The sequence below is a fragment of the Canis lupus genome, chromosome 26 (assembly GCF_011100685.1).
Source record: "Canis lupus familiaris isolate Mischka breed German Shepherd chromosome 26, alternate assembly UU_Cfam_GSD_1.0, whole genome shotgun sequence".
Lineage (NCBI taxonomy): Eukaryota > Metazoa > Chordata > Mammalia > Carnivora > Canidae > Canis > Canis lupus.
In genome coordinates, this window is record NC_049247.1 from 17,079,819 (window position 1) to 17,101,648 (window position 21,830).

General features: G+C 36.9%; 1 protein-coding gene and 1 non-coding gene across 3 annotated transcripts in view; one reads left to right on the plus strand and one right to left on the minus strand.

Moving 5' to 3' along the window:
- Positions 1–21,830, minus strand: part of SPPL3 (signal peptide peptidase like 3) — a 139,987-nt gene that overhangs the window by 114,802 nt on the left and 3,355 nt on the right. The window lies entirely within an intron of this gene.
- On the plus strand, positions 21,411–21,483 carry TRNAK-CUU. The gene has a single exon. It is a non-coding gene; the product is annotated as a tRNA-Lys (tRNA).

The following is a 21,830-nucleotide window of genomic DNA, read 5'->3' on the forward strand; positions in this document are numbered from 1 at the left end:
AAAGAATTACAAAAATTATATATATATAAATATATATAAATATATATAAAAATATATATGAATATATATTTATCACCACTTGAATCTCTATAAAACTTAAGCAAAGAATTATTAGAATAATTTGTCTACTACAGTTGTTGGACATAAAACAAGTCTGCAAAAATCAATGTAATTCTATATACCAGTAGTAATGAGCTAGAAAAATTGGGAAGTATCTCCATTAAAACAGCAACAAAAAGTATAAAATACTTGGTAACTGGTGTGTTGAATGTATTAAAAAAAAAAACAACTAAACTTTAGTGGGAGAAAACTTGATTAGTTACAGAAAAGGAATATATCATAACATCATGAAGAAAACAATTCTTTCCAAGTTATAAAAATAAATGTAATGTATTTCCAATTAAAGCACTAACAAGATGTGTTGTACAACTTGAAAACTTGAAAAAATAAATGGGGAAAAAATCAAAGAATATTCTGTAAAATCATGAACATAGGATTAGCCCTATGGAATACTAAAGCAATGCCTAAGCAAGGGATTGAGTCTCAAACCAAAAAATGACTTTCTCTTGCAAAATAAATGCAAATAGACTGCTGATTCATTCATTTGCTGACCACCACGGACACTAGTTTCAGTTCAATGTTTAAATGACACACTTAGAGACAATCTTTCATTTCCTAAATCAGAGCTTATGTTATCTGTGGTACAGCTAAAATGAACAATGCATGACCAAGATAGAATCCTTAACTGAAAGCTTTCGTGTAAGAAGTACTGCAGGTCAAATGTTATTTTTTCTTAATTATTTCCTAAATTAATGTCTTAAATTCTTTTGCTGTTACTACCATTTTACCATATCATACACACTGAAATAAAGCTAGAACTTTTTACTTGGACAATAGAAGTTGCAGTCACATGCAATTCACCTCTGGAAAAACAGCTACCTTACAGATTTTATGATATAAACTGACCCTCACTCTCCAAAATGCAACATGCCTGGTCTGTGTTAGATAATTCGAGATAGGCTGTTTCTTTTCTTCACCAAGTTAAGATTTAATTTCCTGTCCTCAGCCTTTTATAAGATTTGATACAAGAAAGAGAACACAACTGTAAGAGCAGCACTTCCCACAACAGTGCTAAGGGAGAACTGTTCTAGGTAATTGTTAAGATGCCAAGCAAAATCCCTGAGCAAGTGTCTTTTAACATTTAAAACAAAATTAAACAGTTTTTTTTGTTATATCACCTGATTTATCAGACCTCATAATATGCTAGTTCAGACTATGAATTTCTAAGGGAAGGATCTAATATGCAGCCTTTCTCAATCTTATTTAATTAAAGGTTCCTTTTATTTTCAGAGAACCATTAATGGCAAAGAGCCTAGACTTTGGAGTTAAAAATTATCTGTGTTCAGATTCTAGCTCTGCCATTCATTAACTATATAATCTTGGGTGAGTTATCAGTTTTTCAACTGTAAAACTGTGTGTGGGGGGGGACAATACCCACACTTCAGAGGACTGATTTAAAGATAAATTATATACTCACAGAGTGTTATGAATATATAAACCTGATAAACTTTCACCAAAATTGCAATCTGAGAGCAAAAGCTAACAATCTTATGCCCATATACTCCCTCTGTCTTTCTCTCTTCCTTGCTTTTGTTTCCTTTCAGTTTTCATTTCTGGGTTTAACATTCCTATTTGATTCTTTTAATTTAACTGTTATTTAAGGTAGCCATACTCAGCTCTCCTACATACTGACTTACACTGTTAACTAAATACTGGATAGAACAAAAAAGAAACAGATTAGTGGGGTTGAGATACACTACTAAGTGAAAAAAGCAAGAAATATGGTGTATATAGCAGACTACCATTTCATTAAAAAGGGATTACACAAAAGAATGAAGTTGAAGGCAGCCCAGGTGGGTGGCTCAGTGGTTTAGCGCCGCCTTCAGCCTAGTACCTGATCCCAGAGACCCGGGATGGAGTCCCATGTCGGGCTCCCTGCGTGGAGCCTGCTTCTCTCTCTGCCTGTGTCTGTCTGTCTGTCTCTCTCTCTCGGTCTCTCATGAATAAATAAATAAAATCTTTAAAAAAATGAAGTTGAATGCTTACCATATACAAAAATGGATCCCAAATAGATCAAAGTCCTAAGCATAAGAGCCAACACAATAAAACTTAAAGAAGAAAACAGAGGAAAAGCTTCATGACCTGGGATTTGGCCATGATTTCCTGGATATGACACCAAAAGCACAGGCAACAAAAGAAAAAATAAATTGGGACTTCAGCAAATTAAAAACTTTTGTGCACCAGAGGAAACTATTAACGAAGTGAAAAAGCAACCTACGAAATGGTAAAAAAATCATATGACTGATAAGGGACTTATTTCCAAAATATATAAAGAACACCTACAATTCAACAACAATATCAAACAACCTTAATAAAAAGTGGGCAAAGGACTCAAAGCAACATTTCTTCAAATATATACAAACAGCCAATAAACACATGAAAAGATGCTCAGCATCATTCATCATTAGGAAAATGGAAATCAAAACCACAATGATACCACTCCATACCCATTAGGATGGTAATCATCTAAAAAAAAAAAAATGACAAGTGTTGGAGAAGATGAGGAGAAATTGGAACCCTATGCACTGCTGGTGGGAATGTAAAATGGTGCAGCTACCATGAAAGTTCCTCAAAAAATTAAACAGAGAATTACTACATGATCTGCAGTCCCACTTCTGAGTATATATTCAAAAGATTTGAAAGCAGGGATTTGAACGATATTTGTATAACCATGTTCATAGCAGCATTATTCACAACAGCCATCTGATGGATAAATAAAAAAAGAATGTGGTATATACATAGAATTGAGTGTTACTTAGCCTCAAAAAGGAAGGAAATTCTAACTCACGCTAAACCTGTATGAAACCTGGAAGACATTACGCTAAGTGAAATAAGCTAGTCACAAGAGGAGAAATAGTTTATGATTTCATTTATATGAGATACTTAAATGTAGTCAAGTTCACTGAAACAGAGAGGAGAATGGTGGCTGTCAGGGAAACAGACAAAAATAGAATGAATTAGTGTTTAATGGGTATGGAGTTTCAATTTTGTAGGATGAAAAAGTTCTGGAGTTGGATGGTGGTCGTGGTTGCACAACAATGTGAATGTATTTATTAATACCACTGAACTGTACATTTAAGCTGGCTAAAATGGAAAATTTTATATTTTGTATATTTTACCACAATAAAAAAATAAGATTCCATAGGATTGTACTTATACATGTGCATTCATGCATATTCATGTATTTCTAGAAGAATGGAGAGAAAGCCAGTTATAAACTTTCCTGGAGAGGGAGACTGAAGGATCATGAATGAACAATGCATAACAAACAAGAACTGAATATAGTGATCTATACATACACTGAAAACTAATCTACAATATTTTTTAATAATAAATTTATTTTTTATTGGTGTTCAATTTGCCAACATACAGAATAACACCCAGTGCTCATCCCGTCAAGTGCCCCCCTCAGTGCCCATCATCCATTCACCCTCACCCCTCACCCTCCTCCCCTTCCACCACCCTAGTTCATTTCCCAGAGTTAGGAGTCTTCATGTTCTGTATCCCTTTCTGATATTTCCCACACATTTCTTCTCCCTTCCCTTCTATTCCCTTTCACTATTATTTATATTCCCCAAATGAATGAGAACATACACTGTTTGTCCTTCTCCCTTTGACTTACTTCACTCAGCATAATACCCTCCAGTTCCATCCACATTGAAGCAAATGGTGGGTATTTGTCGTTTCTAATGGCTGAGTAATATTCCATTGTATACATAAACCACATCTTCTTTATCCATTCATCTTTCGATGGACACGAAGGCTCCTTCCACAGTTTGGCTATTGGGAAATTGCTGCTATAAACATCGGGGTGTTTACCGATGTTTATACATGTTAAACATGCAGGTGTCCCGGCGTTTCATTGCATCTGTATCTTTGGGGTAAATCCCCAGCAGTGCAATCTGTATCTTTGGGGTAAATCCCCAGCAGTGCAATTGCAGTTGTCGTAGGGCAGGTCTATTTTTAACTCTTTGAGGAACCTCCACACAGTTTTCCAGAGTGGCTGCACCTAATCTACAATATTTAATGTTATGAAAAGATGTTCAAGGAATTTTAAAGAAAGGCAAATAACAAAATACTATTTGCCATTTAATAACAAAATACCATTTACCATCTAACATTACTTAAACATACAAACATACCAGAGGTGACATTAGAGATCAAATGAGAAAAGAAGGGAATATTCAATAAAATAGCTGTTACAGCTGGATTCCTATTATCCTCTACTAATAGGGAATACAATAATATAATTATTTAATCCAATGTTCTTATTATCCTATGTTTAAATAAAACAATTCTATATGTCTTGATTTAGTCTTACCTAAATCTCAATTTAGACTAAATTCTAAATTTAAGCTAGATTTTACATTAAAAACTTTTACATGAAAGGCAAAGTGTTCACACTAACCCACTCCTACTTGGAAGAAAATGTAGGAGAATACCTTTAAGACTTTGGGCCAGAGAAGGATTTCTTATGACACAAAAGCACTCACCTAAGAGAGATGGATAGAGTCTAGCTATAGGTATAAACTCTAGGAAAACCTTTAAACATGAACACCAGGAATATATTCAATATATATACATATACACATGAACACACAGAACTCTGAAACAGCTCCAACACAGAAATCTAAAGACCCATCAACAGGAAAATATATAATTTATGATATAATTCACAGAGTAGAACATTATACATTCATGAAAATAAGTGCAGTAAGTGAGACACATCTTGGAAACAATATTGATTGAAAAAAGTAAATTATAAGACCACATATTTTCTTTATCACACTCAATTATAAAAAAATTAAAATTAAAATAAACATTATGTTGTACAGTAAAACATTAAAACAGTAAATGTAAAACCAGTTTTTTAAGAAGCAAGGGAATGCTAAATACAAAGTTCATGACAGTGGTAGGGGGACGAGGACAGGTAGGAGAAGGGTACAGGAGCTTAAAGAGAGTACTAGTAATCCTTTAGGTGGTTCCTCAGGTTCATGAGTGTTTATTATGTCTCATAACTTACATACACAGAACACATATTCTTCTGCAGATATTAAATATGACATAGAAGGAAAATATAGTATGAATCTGTTTCTATTTCTGTATAAAAAGTGATCTATACTTCTAGGATACCCAGAAGAGTTGCATGAAATGTTGCAATAAATTTTCCAAGTAAGTTAAATTTTAGGTAATAATTTTTTAGTACCTCTTTTTTGAGATTCCTGGTTTTTGATGAACTTGAGTGTAATTAAACAACAATCACAAGCATATGCATTTTTTAAAAGACCTGAAAATATGCAACAAATTTCATGAGGGATTGACAGGGGAATAAGTGGTTTTCTTTTTCTGTTCATCTGCATTTTCCAAACTGTACCAATAATATATGCATTAGAGTTCTGTAAACTCTTATCTGATACACTTGCAACCAAAGATGTTTCAGAATCTGATTTTTTTTTTTTGCTTTTAGAAAGGCAACACAGAACATGTATTAACATACCCTAACATCAAGCAGTACCCCATAATCAAACACAAATATTTCTGCAGCAAAGTGAAGAGTCATACTAAGAGAGATAAATAGATAATATAAAGAATTTCTTTTTTTTTTTTTTTTTAAGATTTCATTTATTTATTCATGAGAGAGAGAGACACACACACACACACAGAAACTCAGGCAGAGGCAGAAGCAGGCTCCATGCAGGGAACCCGATGTGGGACTCGATCCCAGGACTCCAGGATCACGCCCTGTGCCAAAGGCAGGCACTAAACCACTGAGCCACCCAGGGATCTCCAATAATATAAAGAATTTCATGTCAACTTGTGTTTTTGTTTTTGTTTTTGTTTTTTGGTGGGGGGGTTTTGCCACCAAAGAAGTCTACATTAGGTTTTATCACCAAAAGAGTGGAATTATTTAGTGGAAAGGACTAGAGAAGAAGTAAGGATTCCAATTCTGTCCCCCCTGGGTCAGCCAGCTTGGCACTTAGTCACTGAAGGCTGTGCACTCAGTTGAGAACAGTTAAAATAGCTGTTAAATGAATACTTTATAATACCAATAAATCAAAGCATTTCAGATTCTAAACTAAAAAACATTTCTTAGTAAGGCTAAAGCTTTCAAGCATATTTCATTTTTTTCAAGCATATTTCAAAAGTGAAGTTAATGAACAAGTGTTAAATTAAAATATCTGGAAATTATCAAAACCATAATGTAATTCAAAAACTTGACATGGCCACCCAATAAACTGTAGACCAAAAGACAGTACCACTCATGGTATTCTTTAATTCCACAATTGTGCACTAAGGACCTATAATTCATAAAGATTTCATGTTGCCTTCAACAAATGGGCCCTGGGTCCACGCGATCGCAAATAACAAGAGCTCGAAAATGAGTGCAATAGGATATATCATGTAAATCAGGTAGTGGTCCCTGTTCTCTCAATCAGAATACCATTCGTAGAGACTATGATCCAAAATGTGGGATCCCTGGGTGGTGCAGTGGTTTAGCGCCTGCCTTTGGCCCAGGGCGCGATCCTGGAGACCCGGGATCGAATCCCACGTCAGGCTCCCGGTGCATGGAGCCTGCTTCTCCCTCTGCCTGTGTCTCTGCCTCTCTCTCTCTCTGGGACTATCATAAATAAATAAAAATTAAAAAAAAAAAAAAAAAAAGAACAAAATGAATTCCAAGTGAATTCCATTTAGAATAACTGCATGTCAGCTTTCAGAAAACCAGAACCATGGTTGATGGAACATTTGTTAGAACACTGAGATACCCAATAGTCAACAATACTTAATGCAATGGTCAAATATGGTGGAACTATTTGTGTCCAACGATGTAGGTACTCAAAAGATAAAAGTCTCTTTTTATCCATTGTCACTGGGGCACTTATCAGCTATCTCCTTATCCCTGACCCACCTTTGTGGTGATGACCTAGAACTGATCATAGACATCAGGAGGTCACCATTCAACTGCCTGCAGGGCCTAGGCAAATCATATCAACTAGTGATGTAGAGATAGAGATTGAATGTACAGCAACAGAAAGTGGCGGGCACCAAGGCAAACTAGAAAATATAAGCTATAGGTGAAGGCACTCAAATATTAAGACATTTGACCAAATTCAGTCCTCTAGCAATCAAATGATTGACAGACACACTGTCTATACAATGAATGCCCATTCTGAAATCTCCTCCTCTTATAGTTGTCTTAATTTTATTTGCTGGCATTGGACCCAGCAAATACCAGCAGTCTCTAACAACAGTGTAAACTCATGGAACAGAGAACCCTGTTTATTCTACCTTATCACTACAGTAAAGCCCCAGCAGGCATAAAGTCAGTCATTAATTACAGAGATCAAATCTACAGCCTTATTTTGTCTAACCAAGTGAGCTATGTCATCAAATAGTACAAGTGGTATATAACTGATAAAGAGAAGGCCAAAGGAGACTCTGAACATATAAGAACAATTAAAATAAGAACCAAAGAGAAACAGTTCTTTTATTTGCTACAGAACTTCGTACATCCTTCATGATAAGGGACCCCATTTTTCCCCTCCTGCTAACTAATTGCTACTCACAGCTAAAATTCTGAGCTTTAAGGAGCTTGTCTCTCTCTGTACCCTCTCTGAAGACCCTCTTCCACGTTTAAAAGAAAAAAAGAAAAAGGGCAGGAACAACATAAAATTGAAGAACCAGGAATACAGGCTGATCAAGAACTCATCTTTTCTAAAAATACAGATTATAATTGTGAGGAAAAATCCAGATCATAAGCTCTTAGACCTCTATGACAGTGTTGCTCAATATGGCAGACTGCTAGCTATATGCAGCCACTGAGCTTTGAAATGTGGCTGATCTGACTGAGAAGACTTTGTAATAAAAAGTGTAAAGTATTGTTAATTCTTTATTGATTACATATAACCAATGATATAAATATTTTTGATACACTGAATTAAATAAACTATATTATTAATATTAATTTAATGTGTTTCTTTTTACTTTTTAGTGCAGCTACTAGAATACCTCAAATTACATATGTGATTCATGTTATACTTCTATTGGACACTGCTACCCCAAAAAAGGTCATATTTTACAACGAACTCCTCCAATGATTATCTTCCTGGCAAAGAATAGATATCAAGGACCTCCTTCCTCCCCCAAAAAACCCAACAACTTCAGTCATTAAACCAGTCACAGTCCTCTCAGACTAGTGACAATGCAGCAGGCTGCCAGAATAATCTGGGCATTCACTTACCCAAAAGTTGAGAACTTGTTTAATAATGATCTGAGGTTAAAAAAAAATTTTTTTTAATTAAAAAATAAAAATTATCTGAGGTTAATTTCCTTTTTTTTTTTTTTTTTTTTAAAGATTTTATTTATTTATGAGAGAGAGAGGCAGAGACACAGGCAGAGGGCAGAGGGAGAAGCAGGCTCCATGCAGGGAGCCCGACGTGGGACTCAATCCTGGTCTCCAGGATCAGGGCCTGGGCTGAAGGCAGCACTAAACCACTGAGCCTCCCAGGCTGCCTGGTTAATTTCTTCCTAAATGACTCTAGTATGTAAAACAAATAAGGAGTAGCCTGAAAGAAAATCTGTAAGCCAAAAGATTTTTTTTTCCGCTGAGTGAAGTCAATCGGAGAAGGACAAACATTATATGTTCTCATTCATTTGGGGAATATAAATAATAGTGAAAGGGAATATAAGGAAAGGGAGAAGAAATGTGTGGGAAATATCAGAAAGGGAGACAGAATGTAAAGACTGCTAACTCTGGGAAATGAACTAGGGGTGGTAGAAGGGGAGGAGGGCGGGGGTGGGAGTGAATGGGTGACGGGCACTGGGGGTTATTCTGTATGTTGGTAAATTGAACACCAATAAAAAATAAATTTAAAAAAAAAGATTTTTTTTTTCCTTATTGCTAGATTTTTTAGGTAACTAAACCTGAGGTGTGACTTTGGTACTACACTGTTAAGTACAAAGAGATTTAACAGTTTTTTTTTTTTTTTAATTTACAAACAGATTGAATATTTTAAACTACCACTTTTATCCTCTATAAACCCTTCAATACAAACATTACACAAGTAAAAACCACTTCACACATAGACAATGACAAGTGTTGATGAAGAGGGAGAAATTAGAACCTTCACACACTGCGGATGGGAATGTAAAATGGTACAGCTGTTTTGGACAACAATTTGACAGTTCCTCAAAATGTTAAATAGAAAAATTCTATGAGCCAGCAATTCCACTCCTAGGTATTTACCCAAGAGAAATGTAAACGTACATACAACTACACAAACACTTCTACATGAATGCTCATGGCAGCATTATTAATAGCCAAAAAAAATGAAAACAACTGTCATTTGATGAAAGGATAGTGAAATGTGATATATCGATACAATAGGCTATATTTGGCAATGGAAAGGAATGAAGCACTAATACTTGCCACAGCATGGATAACCTTGAAGACAGTGCTGAGTGAAAGAAATCAAAAGACCACATACTGTATTATCCCATTTATATGAAATAGGCAAATCCATAGAAACCAAAAGTAGAGTAGTGGCTGCCAGGGGCTGGAGAAAAGGGGAAAAGGGAGTAACTGCTAATGGGTACAGTTTCTTTTGAGATGAAAAAAAAAAAAAGAGTTCTAAAATTGTGGCAATGGTTGCAATAATTCTGTGAATGTACTAAAAACAACTGGATTGCACATTTTAAGTAAGTGAATTGTATCGTACATGAATTATATTTCAAAAACGCTTCTTTAAAAATATAAAACATTAACAAAAAATAAAAAACATTACAGTGAAAACCTGAATGCTACAGAAAGGGGCCTATATGAAATCTGACTATATGATATGCTTCATTTTAGAACAGAATGAAAATGTGAGGGCATCTGGGTGGCTCAGTCAGTTGAGTATCTGCCTTCCCAGGGTCCTGGGATCAAGTCCTGCATGACACTCCTTGCTCCGTAGGGAGCCTGCTTCTCCTTCTCCCTCTCCCTCTGTAGTTCCCCCTGCTCATGTGCTGTCAAATAAATAAATAACAATCTTTTAAAAATTAAAAAAAGGTGGGGGGCACCTAGGTGGCTCAGTGATTGAGCATCTGCCTTTGGCTCAGATCATGATCCCGGGGTCCTGGATCAAGTCCTGCATCAGGCTCCCTCCAGGGAGCCTGCTTCCCTCTCTGCCTATGTCTCTGTCTCTCTCATGAATGAATGAAAGAATGAATGAATGAATGAATAAATAAATAAAATCTTTAAAAATAAATTAAAAAATTAAAATAAAAAAGAATGAAAATGTGACAACTAGTCATATGAAAGGGAAGAGGGAACTTCACCTGTGATTGACTACATTACTGGCCCTAATTCCTCACTCCTCCCTGAATCTACTCCTTAGCCCTGTAATAGTGCAGCTACTCCCACAAAAGGGGCAAGGTTTAGTTTTGTGGCTCCTTGTCTTCAGTTTCCATCACATGACTTGCTTTGGTTCAAAGAATGAAGCCGAAGTGGCAGTGTGCTAGTTCTGAGCATGAGCCTCAAGAAGTCTTGTAGTTTCCACCTGCCCTCCTATGCTTCTGCCACTGTCGTAAGAAGAACCTCCCCTGGGTGCTACCGCCCATTCAGTCTAAGCCCCAAAATAAACACACATGAAGCAGAGCCACCCAGCTGATGTATAGATCTGAAGCAAGAAGCAAAGTTGCCCAGCCAATCTGCAGATTGCTATTTTAAGCCATTTTAGGTGTGGAGATAATTTATTATGCAGTATTATTGGGGCAACAGCTAACTAATACAGTAACCAATTCTCCCACTGAATTCTGAAGAGGTTCCATAAATTAAACAGTAATAATCAGGATAGATCTCACCTAACAACCTGAACAATGATACTTTCAATTACTTAGTGTAATTGAGTGAGCTCTAGACCTCAAATGATACTTGATGTTTGTCCCTTTGATGCGGTCTCTTAAACTGAGAGTTGAGAGCAACATACTCTTCCATCTTACTAATTTTTCTTTTTTAAGGGTTATTTTAAAAAGTCAAATACTGAATGTTACTTATTAGAAAAAAAATTTTTTTGAGAGAGGGGTGTAGTGGGGAAGAGGGGAAAAGGGAGAGAGAGAGAATCGTAAGCAAGCTCCACGCCCAAAGCAGAACCTGACACAGGGCTCAATCTCATGATCCTGAGATCATGACCTGAGCCAAAATCAAGAGTCAGACATCAGACACTTAACCAACTGAGCCATCCAGGCGCCCTGGAATAATAATAAATAATAATAGTTTAAAAAAAAATAATAATAGTTTATTTAAATAAACTATGTGCCAAATAAACCACTGAGAATAAAGTCACAAACAAAATAGAGTCATGTCCTCAATACTTTATAGGGAAACAAACAACAACTGAAAGAGGTAAATACAATGTACTAAGTGAATACAAAGAAGGGTCATCCAGAAACCATGAAGAGATAAATTTTTTATTTTATATGTATAAAGTCAATAGGAGTTACTGGCTTATTTGATGAGGATTAAAAATGTCTCCAAGGTCTCCAGCTGTAACACCCAAGCCAGAAGCTCTCAAAAGCTATGGGACAGGCTAATAAGATTGCCTCATTACCACCTGTTAACTCATTATCAACCTGGTAAGTCAACAGTGAGGCACAAAGCTGGATTTGCAGAGCTCTTCAGGGCCATTTGCACCTCTGCCACATGATGACTCTCACTGAGTTGCCTATTCTGGTAGCTGGCTATCTTTTCTTTTTGGTCTCATTATTTGACCTTCCTGATGCTTGAATCTCTAACCTTCCCCCTTGTTTCTACTGTCCAATCACATCTGGTATTCACTGTTCTCTCCTACTTCTACTTGTTATTCCCTTTTGTTCTATAAGTTGGTTGATAACCTTTGGTGTTGGCTCTTAAAACCTTTGTTATCCATGGATAACAGCCTATTATATCACTCTTAAGTCTGTAGGTTATTTTCACCATTGCACAGCATGTGAAGGTACAAAACAAGAACTTCTAATCCCCCAAATTTCTGATTTATGCCTATACCAGATGACCAGTTTGTTTAATTCTGACTAAAATTGAGGCACTGCTGTATCTATGCAATTTAAAATATGCACACACCAGGCCAAGAGTTTTTTGAACTGTCCTTTCTGAATTATAATTATTAAACAAGAGAAATGAGTTAAAGAGAAAAAATGAAGGCAAAATAAGGTTTTATTTTTAAAATATTTTTAGCTCTTTTTAAAAATATTTTAGCTCTTTAAACAGAAGCTTAAATACAAGAAATATGGATTTCTGAAATAGTAGCAAAAGAGATAGAAAATGTTAAATTGCTCAGAAGCTACTTTCCATATAGCTTATTGCTCCTCATATTTCAAAGGCAATCTCCTGCAAAATATTTGAGATGGCCAAAACTTGTTCCCTAATTACAAAAAAAAGAGAGAGAGAGAGAGAGAGAGAGAGAGAAAGATTCTCCATTTAAAAAAAATAATGTATGTCACAAAGTGCTTATTTGGGAGATAAAGTAGAAATAAATTGGGAGCAGTAAGTTGAAGATGACATAAATGAAAAGCCTGTGGTCCTCTATAAATGTGTCCCTTAGGTGTTCAGTTCAGGGACTGAGCCACTTTCTCTTCTCAAGGTGCTGTATGGATATTAGCAAGTTAGGCATATCTGGCCACAACCCTTGATTCAGTATCAATTTTACTTTTCTTTAAAGAGCTGTGAGATGGGGGATCCCTGGGTGGCTCTGTGGTTTAGCACCGCCTTCGGCCCAGGGGCGTGATGCTAGAGACCTGGGATCAGGTCCCCATGTCAGGCTCCCTGCCTGGAGCCTGCTTCTCCCTCTGCCTCTGTCTCTCTCCCTCTCTGTGTCTATCATGAATAAATAAAATCTTAAAAAAAGCAAAAAAAAAAAAAAAATGAGCTGTGAGATGTTAGGTAAGTATCTCTTCTATGTGCCCTGTCATTATACTTTTTTAAAAATATTTATTTATTTATTTATTCATTTATTTATTTATTTATTTATTTATTTATGAATGATAATCACACACACACAGAGAGAGAGAGAGAGAGAGAGGCAGAGACACAGGCAGAGGGAGAAGCAGGCTCCATGCACCGGGAGCCCGATGTGGGATTCGATCCCGGGTCTCCAGGATCGCGCCCCGGGCCAAAGGCAGGTGCCAAACCGCTGCGCCACCCAGGGATCCCTGTCATTATACTTTTAAGGTGACATTCTCTTCTAAAATCTAGCTCTAAAATCTAGCAAATTTCACCTCTAAAATATTCATTCTTTAAAAAAAGGAAAATCTCAGCCTCTACTATGCATAAGGTCCTTATACCAGGAAATTAATTATTTTGATCCTATCCTTACAGAGTTCGTGCAAGGTGGGAAGATAGCTACATAATTGAATACAAAGCCAGAAAAATTGTAAAAGTGCTGCCACATGACAGGATCAGATAAAAAACTACAGGTATCAGAAGAATATTTCTCCTGGGCAAATCAGAAGGTTCTGTAAGAAGACAAAAGCTTTTCAGCTGGACTTTGAAAGATGCGTAGGACTCACATATTTAGAGACTTTGGAGAAAGCCTAACCAGGTATAGGAGTCAGTTTAAATAAAAGGGGAAAAACAGTAAGTAACCCAGTTAGGCAGAAATAACAAGCATTTTAAAGAAAATGCAGCCCAGGTGGTTCAGCGGTTTGGCGCCGCCTTTGGCCCCGGGCATGATCCTGGAGTCCCGGGATCGAGTCCCGGGCATGATCCTGGAGTCCCAGGATCGAGTCCCACGTCGGGCTCCCTGGGTGGAGCCTGCTTCTCCCTCTGCCTGTGTCTCTGCCTCTCTCTCTCTCTGTGTGTGTCTCTCATGAATAAATAAATATTTTTTAAAAAATAAGGAAAATACAGGGAAGCAAGGTTATAAGGCAAGATTGTTTTGGTGAGTCAGACCAAAGAGGCTGGACTTTATATTGATACAATTAAAAACAAAACAGAGGGCACCCCTGGTGGCGCAGCAGTTTAGCGCCGCCTGCAGCCTGGGGTCTGATCCTGGAGACCCAGGATCGAGTCCCGCGTCGGGCTCCCTGCATGGAGCCCGCTTCTCCCTCTGCCTGTGTCTCTGCCTCTCAGTTTCTCTCTCTCTCTGAATAAATAAAATTTTTTTAAAAACTTATTAAAAAAAACAAACAGAAAACAAGACCTCCAAAAGCAATACAATCCAAACTAGTGGCAATATAAAGACCAAAAGAAGCAAAGAATAAATGTACACATCAAGTGTTCATTTCCTATTAAGTTCCCTTCAAAACTAACTGAGGGATCCCTGGGTGGCTCAGTGGTTGAGCATGTCTGCCTTTGGCTCAGGTCCTGATCCCGGGATCTGGGATCGAGTCCCATATCAGGCTCCTTGTGGGGAGCCTGCTTCTCCCTCTGCATGTGTCTCTGCCCCTCTGTGTGTGTGTGTGTGTGTGTGTGTGTGTGTGTGTGTGTCTCATGAATAAAAAAATAAAATCTTTAAAAATAAAATAGACAAAAATCTCTAAATTTAAACTATAGTAAAAAAAAAAAAAAAAAAGTCTTTCCAAAGGGGTGCTCAGATGGTTGGACGTCTGTCTTGGGTTCAGGTCATTTTCTCCAGGACCTGGGATCAAGCCCCACATCGGGCTTCCTGCTCAGCAGGGAGTCTGCCTCTATCTCTTCCCCTACCAGCGCTCGCTCTCTCTCTCAAATGAATAAATAAAAAATCTTTAAAAAAAAGTCTTCCCAAGATCAATTTATCCTTCTCTCTAGCTTCAAGTATAGAATTCTCACCCTTAACAAAAAAATGAAAATAAAACCAGAAGACTATGGCCCTGTCTACATCAAGAACCCCCCAGCTTTCCTTATGTCCTTCCCATCTTATCTTGCAAACAAATGGCCAGTACCCAAAGGATGCCTTTTATTTCTTCATTACCCTGCCTTAATTTGCCTTTCACCCTCTCTACTCTCATCTTTATTAGTGCACTTTCACTAATGACTTCCTTAGTAAATTCAACATCCTGTTTTTCTTCATTCTCTTTGAACCCTGTAGCCTTTTACACTCTTGCCCTCCAAAATTCTATGTGCTTTTTCTTTTATCACCATTAGGCTTTGCTAATTATCCTACTTCTGATGGAGCTTTTTTTGATTCCACCTCTTCAATTCCCAACTCTGAGTTTTCCAAGCCTCAACTTCCAGGCTTCTATTCTGCCCTCAGAGCTATACTCTCCAACTTGATTAACTGACCTCATCTTAAATCCTTAACTCTCACTAGCCTCACAGTGGCCCTAGGTAGCATTTCTATAATAAGACTAGACTGAATCCCTAAGATGAAAGTTATGTATGAAAATATTTTTAAGCTATTAGATCTTAATATTTTCTGAGGTATTTATTGGTGCTTGCACTAATCAATGCATAGGTAAGAGAAATCAATTTCTAAAACTAACTTTTTTAAAAAAAGATTCTATTTACTGGGGGGCGGGGAGATGCACAGAGGGAGAAACAGACTCCTCACTGAGCAGACAGCCCAACACGGGGCTCAATCCTGGGACCCACAGATCACGACCAGAACCAAAGGAAAACACTTAACTAACTGAACCACCTCAGGTGAACCTAAAATTAACTTTTACTTCTAACAGTATTTTTGCAAGCATTTTTGAGAATGAATGTAAATTTTGATGAGTTTATAAGTCAGTGGAGCATATAGTCAAAGGTTTAAAAGTTAAGGCTGTCAGACAAGACTGAAGATTTACAAGTTTGGAAAGTAAAGCTAGAGAACTCAGGCAAAATTAAGGAAACAACAAAGTCAAGTACCGTACTTAAAATGTCTGCATAACCAAGTTGAAAAAACAATTAAAACTTTACTGCATTCGTCCTATTTAGGTCAAGAGTGAAGCCGAAGTCTGAGGCCCTCAGACGAGGGGAAGTGGGTGTGCCTGACAAACATGGTATGGAACAGGGAAAACATAAGAAACTGCTAACAGCCCCTCTTCAAGCATTTTAGGGTATGAATGCCCTGTGCATTCCAAAGAAAACCAGAAAAAGCCTAGGATTATCCATACCACTGTACTCTTCCCTCATCTGAGTACATTATAGAGGAAACTGCCTTCCAAAACAAAGATCAAAATAAAACATTTTGTGAAAAAACTTAGCCTTTATTCAATTCATGATTTTTCTTCTTTATTTTTGGACCATAAAATGTGACTAGAAGAAAATGACCTTATAGCACATTTCAAAGGCAACAATATAAATCAATGACAATTTGAAAACTTTTCTTTCTTTTTATATGGAATTACCTGGATATCTCAAAAGAATCCTCACTAGAATGGACACCTCAAAGTTTAAATGCTACTTATATTATGAAACAAGAAAAATTATTTCCTGTAGTAAGGAACTCTGTATCTGGAACCTGTCTGGATCTAACAATGTAGAGCACAAATACCTTGCTTTTATATTTTACTTAGCAATTTACAAAGCATTTGCATGTGCATTATCTCATTAAATCCTTGCAACAACTCTTTGGAGTACGACATACCCATTCTACAGACTACAAAACTGGAACTAAAACAAGACTAGATCCCAGTTCATCAGAGCTGGAAATCACCCTCAAATAAAATTTTTCCCAATTTGAAGAAACCAGAATGGAATTAAAACCTCTTATTTTAGAATTTCAAACAAAAATGTAATGAGTGGCATTGACAGAATCAAATATTTTTTGAGCAATCACTTACATTCAGTAAAATTCAAAAATTCATTTAAAAAAAAGTGGGGCACATCTCTACTGTTTTTTATCCCTTAGTGGTTCTTCACTATCAATACCAGGACTCCAAAACAGAGATTATCAAGTCTTATCAAATTAGGGTGAAATCTACAAATCAAGAAATGGGATTTTCTATTAGATTTCTACTAATGTATATTCATAGACTGATTGGTCTAATACCTTAAAAACATTTTCAAACCTAACTTTTCATAGGTGCTCAATCTAGTCTAATCACAGCTAATGAGTAGGTCTGTTTTAAGCTTTGGCCTTAGTGAGACCTATTAATAAAATCTGACAGGTAAGAATTCATTGTGAGGATCATAGGGACTAATTGTAGATTTTCACTGTAAAATTGAATCCCTCTAGACACCTAAGAAGTTAAAATTACAGAAGAGGCACACTGTACCTCTAACTTTCCCAGTAAAGGTTGGAAAATGTTACAGAAACTTGTTGCAAAGTTGCAAAAATTTGACTTATACATACAACAAATTAAACCAACATTGTCTTTTTTAACTCCCAAGAAGCAACCATTAAACTCCAGAAAATATACTCTAGGATTTAACAAATCAAGTCATACTTAACGGCTCTATTGCCAGGGACAGCAATCACATCAAGTTCAGATGCCAAATGTAGCCAAGTAAAACAAGACTTGGCTAGATATTCTCCTCTTAAGACATCTCGATTTTCCATGAGATAGTTTGATGAAATGTGAGAATGATAAAAACTAAGTTATTAACGTTGAAGTAAAAAACAATTAGAATTCCGTAACACCTCAATTCAAGGGCGTTTGTCATCTCTAAAATAGATGGTCACACAGAAATCTATTTTTAGAAATGCATGGATAGGGTGCCTGCGTGGCTCAGTGGGCTAAACATCTGGCCCTCGGCTCAAGATCAAGCCCCACGTTGGGCTTTTTTGCTCAGCAGGGAACCTGATTCTCTCTCTCTCCCTCTGCCTTCCCCTTACTTGTGCTCTGTCAAATAAATAAGAAAGAAAAGAAAAGAAAAGAAAAGAAAAGAAAAGAAAAGAAAAGAAAAGAAGAAAAGAAAAGAAGAAAGGAAGAAAGGAAGAGAAAGGAAGAAAGGAAGAGAAAGAAAAGAAAAGAAAAGAAAAGAAAAGAAAAGAAAAGAAAAGAAAAGAAAAGAGAAAGAAAGAAAAGAAAAGAAAAGAAAAGGAAAAGAAAAGAAAAGAAAAGAAAAAAGAAAAGAAAAGAAAGAGGGATCCCTGGGTGGCGCAGCGGTTTAGCGCCTGCCTTTGGCCCAGGGCGCGATCCTGGAGACCTGGGATCGAATCCCACGTCAGGCTCCCAGTGCATGGAGCCTGCTTCTTCCTCTGCCTGTGTCTCTGCCTGTCTCTCTCACTGTGTGCCTATCATAAATAAATAAAAAAATGGAAAGAAAGAAAGAAAGAAAGGAAGAAAGGAAGGAAAGGAAAGGAAAGGAAAGGAAAGGAAAGGAAAGGAAAGGAAAGGAAAGGAAAAGAAAAGAAAAGAAAAGAAGAGAAGGAAATGCATGGACATTAGGCTCCTGAATTCATAATACCACTCGGTAAATTATAGGATGGTTACAGACTCTCCAGCTTCCCTCTCCTCTATCCCCAGGCAGGAAAATGATTTCAGTACAAATTCCTGGTCTTAGTTTTGGTTAATTTCAGTCTGAATCATGCATTGCCAAACCATTATTATAGCACCTTAACTAGAAGCAAGACATGTTTTAAAAATGAGCAAATCTAAAGCCTATAATGCTAGACACACATTTTCAACTAAATAATTTCTCTCTGAAAAATTTGCATAAAATGCAATGACCACAAGACACAAGAACAGATATGATCACAACAGATACAACAATACACAATAGTAATTGCATAGAAGTGACTTTCATGAGTTCTAGAGATCTGTGTTATTTCTCATTCTCAGGTATAACACTATTTGCCAATACCTAGTATCAGGTATAATACTATTTGCCCATTATATTCACAGTATATTACCTCAATATAATGCAATCTTTAGAGTAGACCTTAAGACACATAGCCCAGGGGGAAGTGTTCTCATTCACTTGTTCAGTAAATATTTACCAGCTATTATTACATACCAAGCACTGGAGAGAATACCAAAATAGAAAAGATTCTTACTCTTGTGTAACTTTTTAGTTTGTCTGTCATCCCTCAGAAACCCACACAAGATAAAACTGTGAAGAGCCTACTGAGGAACCTGGGTTTTATTCCAAGTGTGACCACTGAAGAGTTTTTTAAGCTGTCAGAAGGTCACTTAGGAGAACAGTCATCGTGTGGAGAATAGGGGAGGGGGGAGGTGTAACCAGTGAGGAGGCTAACAGGGAACTCAAGCAAAAATGGACTGGCTTACAGTAGTGATTATGGAAATGGAAGTAGACAGATTTAGCCACAGAATCATGTTAAACAGTCTTCACTTTGAGCCCTTTTACCATTTACGTGTTATTTGGCAAGTTACTTAAATTCTTTGAGCTTCAGTTTCCTTATTTAACAATGCTTTAAAGCCCTAGCACCCAGAAAACACACAATAAATTGTTATGATACTACTTTGGAAACAAAATTCATTTCGATGAGGTCCACATGTACTTATTTCCTTTTCCCCCTACATCAACATTAACGCTAACTTAAGTAATTTTTACCACCAAGATTCAAGTACTGCATTGACTCCATCGAGAAGTTCCTAAAAAAAGAGAGGGAAAGAGAGACAAATTCCTGTTTCCCACAGAACTTATGCTAAAGTAACTGCTCATAAATACACATCGAGCAAGGTGTTTTTTCCCAAATTAATAAAAAAATCTAGCTTCCACCTTCTATTTGTGTTTTCACATGCATTCTTTTACTTCCTGAGTATACAAGTAAGAAGGATACAAGCTGAGTCCTGTGGTTACATCATGATAAAGATTGCAGTATTACTACCAATTATTTTAATTTCATCTGTCAATAGCTTTTATTTAAAATTTTATTAAGGATGGCATTACTCATTCTTACAGCACTGTGATACCAAGAAACTAAGTTACCAAGAGCTTTTATTAAGTATAGTATATGGATTATAATAAACACCTATCTGTAGCTTTCCCTCACACTTAAAATATTCTTTCAACAAAGGATGAACAATCATCCTATTGAATCTATCCTATTCAATCAATGTGTTCTAAGCAGAAGCTACAGGCAAGACAATGTACTAAGTATGTGGGAGGTACTGTAAGAGCATCCTTACTCTCAAGGAGCTTACAATCTAATGAAGAGGCTAGGTATTCAAACACATAAAAGTAGCAAAAATGCAGACAGACTACAAATATCAAATATAAAGAGATCAGTTGGATATAGAAATGTTTCTCAGATATGTGGAATTTCGGGTGAACCCTTGGGTAATGAGATTTTGATAGACTTTGCTAGGAATAAAGTATGATAAGGAAAACAACTTTCGAGGACAACACTGCTTTTCTCAGTTGCTGCCATTTTACAGTATGATATTTGTAATCACAACTAGAGTCTGGATATTTAGATAAGGATTTGAGTTTAGGATGCACACTGTAAGTCCCTGCTTTGCTTTTCCCTGGGCACCTGTTAATAATAACCACTAGAGGTAAGCCCCCCAAATTACTGACCTGCACACCAATCACCTTGTAAGTAACAGGTGTTTGCTACCCTGCTCTGTATCTCCTGCTCATGACCTACCTGGGACAGAGAACTGCCCGTTCCCTGGCTCATTGGGCCCCATGGTTTCAGTTACCAGGGTCAATCACAGTCTGGAAGCAGATGATCCTCTTCCTCATCTATTATCATACGGTCAATAGCGGCCTAACGCTACGCCACAACCTCCATGTCATTCACCTCCCTTCATCTCATCACTTAAGCATTTTTTCATCTGTCATCACAAGGGTGAATACAGTACAATAAGATACTTCAAGGAAGATTGCATTCACGTAATTTTTATTACAGTATGTTGCTATAATTGTTGTATTATTTGTTGTTAATCTATTACTAGGCCTAATTTATAACTTAATTTTATCATACATATGTATGTATAAAAAAACATAGTATATACAGGGTTCAGTACTACCCTTGGTCTCAGACATCCACTGGGTTCCTGGTATGTAAACCCCACAGATAATGGAGGACTACTGTACTTCCACTGTATGAGTGTACTGAAACTGCACCTTCAACTGAAATGACCCCTTGGATTTCATCTTCCCAAAGTGGGAGCTCAGATGCTGATGGAGGTATCTGCCAAATACCTGGATGGCTTGTGCCCCCTCATTCATCAGGTCATAACCTACATATTCTTAAGTCAATACACCCACTCTAGCTTCTCAACACAGAAAGCAAGCACAAGAAACCAGAAAACAGCATGAATAGCATGTATAGAAGTTTCTTTTTAAGTTAACTTTTTATTATGAAAAATGTAAACATGTCAAAATATACAGAATAGAATAATAAACCTTCAAGTACTCATCACTAAGCTTCAACAATTACCACATGACCAATCTTGCTTTATAATTTACCTATCTTATTACACTAAAATCCTGGGGCACCTGGCTAGCTCAGTCGGTGGAGCTTGTGACTCTTGATCTCAGGGTCATGGGTTCAAGCCCCATGTTGGGTGTAGAGATTGCTTGATAATAAAATCTTTAGGGGCTCCTGGGTGGCTCAGCAGTTGGACATCTGCCTTTGGCTCAGGGCGTGATCCTGGAGACCTGGATCGAGTCCCACATCAGGCTCCCTGCATGGAGCGTGCTTCTCCCTCTTCCTGTGTCTCTGCCTCTCTCTCTCTCTCGGTCTCTCATGAATAAATAAATAAAATCTTTAAAAATAAACAAATAAATAAATAAAATCTTTTTAAAAAAAGACAAGAAAAGAAAATCCTAAGGAAACTATTTTTAATCTTCTGACATCTATATTCTAGATTCTTCACTGACAAATGGTGAAAATTAACAAGACAGGAAACAACAA